This window comes from Pezoporus flaviventris, unplaced genomic scaffold (assembly GCF_033815535.1).
Source record: "Pezoporus flaviventris isolate CSIRO_AGI_PZ_B2104156 unplaced genomic scaffold, CSIRO_AGI_Pfla_v1 ptg000057l, whole genome shotgun sequence".
NCBI classification, from domain to species: Eukaryota; Metazoa; Chordata; class Aves; order Psittaciformes; family Psittacidae; genus Pezoporus; species Pezoporus flaviventris.
Genome location: NW_026892605.1, coordinates 5,174,057 through 5,176,458, shown reverse-complemented (window position 1 = coordinate 5,176,458; position 2,402 = coordinate 5,174,057). Strand labels below are relative to the sequence as shown.

Below are 2,402 nucleotides of genomic sequence, written 5' to 3'. Positions count from 1 at the left end.
CAATAGTGAAAGTATATGAACCTGTATCAAACACTAATCAGTACGCCTCTGGCTATGGTCATGCGCCCAGGGCTGTTGCTTTTTTTTTTATTGACTTTGTCCTGCAATAAAACCCTCTTATCTCGATCAGAGGAGTGAGCTCGTATTTCACACTGTTTTGAGAAAGATGACTCCAAAAGAGAAATCAGTGTGTCTCTTGCTTGAAAGCTTGGAGGACTCTGCCTAATGTGTAAAGCATAGGGTAATACTCACTTTATTATGTTTATGAAACAAATACATATTTGCACTCACTAGCCTGGAAGATTAATTGGAAACACTAATATTTTCTAAGAAGCTAACACTAATATTGTCTAAGAAGTTACACATTTCAGATAACACCCAAGGATGCTCATTGCTTCCAGCATTCTTTCGTAAATTGAGCCTCCCCTTCTGGTTGTAATTTGGTATTTTAAAATGCAGAGAGAGTTAGAGATTATACCAATCCAGATATCTGCAGTGAAATCACTTAGTATGTCTGTGTTACTGATAGATCTTGTTAATGCTGCACGGAGACTGATCTGCTGGGAGCGGATCAGTGGCATGCATTTTCTGCTGGTTGTCATGACAACCATAAATCCATGCCGCTGTACCGAGTGTGTTAATCTGTGTAGTTTAATCCAGTTTCCAGATTAGGTCATCAATATTGAGAGCTGTTAGATAACCACTGGTTTAAATGCTGCTCTCCATTCTCTTCTCTTAAAATAGTGCCTGGAGTCCAACTGGTGCACCTACAAGGAAGATGCATTGCGACATCTAGGAAAGACAGAGCCACAGAGCAATTTATTGCTGTTATAGCAGTGTATAACTTGGCTCTGTGTCCCAAGCCTGGTATTTTTCAGGTGTTTACAATAAACCATTGTTCTTAGTCTAAATTATTATGTTATTTATGTTTTAGAGATTGTATCAGCAGTGGTAGGACTCTTTAGCCCCTCATTAAGATAATGTGATTATTACACTGTTCTACAATGAGTGCTGATAGTATCAGGGCTTTTAAAGCTTTTGTTGCAATATGAGAAAATACTTAACCTGGAAGGAGGTTAGAAGACATGAGTATTCCCTGTAAGGCGATTGGCCATGCGTGAAAACTCAAATGGCACTGAACAGTTCGGGAGAACTCCTTGTGTGAATTGATCCTCAGCTATAAATCCCTCTTTAATTATTTGACAATTACTACGTTATCACTTACATAGTTTTCCCTCTAGATTGCTGCAGTGAGCATCAGTGTTTGTGAAAGCTTTAATGAAGTCAAGGTAACCATGCCCAGATCATGTGTGAGATGGCCTATTTGAGACGCTGCACTTGTGTAAAATGACAGCCCCCCCCCCCCCCCCCCCCCCCCCAGTGCTGTTTTCTGTAACAGTCCAGCTGAATGAATGGGATTTTCTGCATCATGGAGGAAGTGATTGTGTGGTGGTTGTGTTCAGTGCCTTGCTAGGCCACCATGAATTGAGTTAATTCTGGGTGGAGACTGACAGCCTGAAACTGCGCTACTGGTTACAAAGGGAGGATCCCCCAGTGCTTCTGATTCTTTGTTTTATTTTTCTATACAACAAAGTCACGTAACTTGTTTTTTTTCTTACTGGTTACAGGTTCCACAGAATCCTCATTTAGAGTCTTGGTTTTGCTGAAGTCAAGTTGAAGAGTCTCTGTCATGCCCAAGTCTGCTCTGATACTCAGAAGATGCAAAAATTATACTGTAGGATTGAGCCTGGGGTTCTGCTCTTGAAGTTCCACTTCTCTGGCCAAGCATGCCATAATTGCAGTGAAGGACAGCTGATCGCTTTCCAGCATCGATAAATATAACACTGAAAATGAGTAGTCAGTGTTTAAATCCCAGTGGTTCGTTTTTATGTGCATTTAGTAGAGAAGTCTTGCTTTTCCAAATGCAGTGAAACAAATGCAGGAATGAATTTGCAGGCAACAGTTTATATGCTTGCTGCCTCAGCCTGGTGATAAACCATAGAGGTCCTCTCTCTTCCCCCTCACTTCCTCTTCCTTGGGGTGTCATACTGCAGTTAGTACTGGCAGCCTTGGGCTGCTCTCCCCACAGTAGGTGATTACCTCTACTCCAACTTGAGTTGCAGAGGGAAGGGGAGGGTGGGAAGCAGTGAGACTGTGCAATCTTTTTTCTTAAATTCTAGTTTCTAGTTCTACTAATTTACTGTATCTTAGGTTTTTCTTTCTAAGAATGGGAAAGGAAAAAAAACAGTTTTGAGAAGTAGTTTTAATCCTTGGATGGTAGCTCTGACATGAATTTCTGATGTGTCTTACTAGAGAGTAATTTTGGGAGTAAAAGTGAAAATAGTATTTTAAAGGTTCTAAGGGTCTGGAAGATATAAATGTTGATTTGTGAACACAATGCC

The 2,402-nt window shown here is 40.7% G+C and overlaps 1 long non-coding RNA gene across 1 annotated transcript; it reads left to right on the top strand.

The window, feature by feature from the left end:
* Positions 1-971: 971 nt before the first annotated feature.
* LOC133277493 (uncharacterized) lies at positions 972-1,854 on the top strand. The gene is made up of 2 exons (XR_009746226.1): positions 972-1,289; positions 1,629-1,854. It is a non-coding gene; the product is annotated as an uncharacterized LOC133277493 (long non-coding RNA).
* Positions 1,855-2,402: the final 548 nt, after the last annotated feature.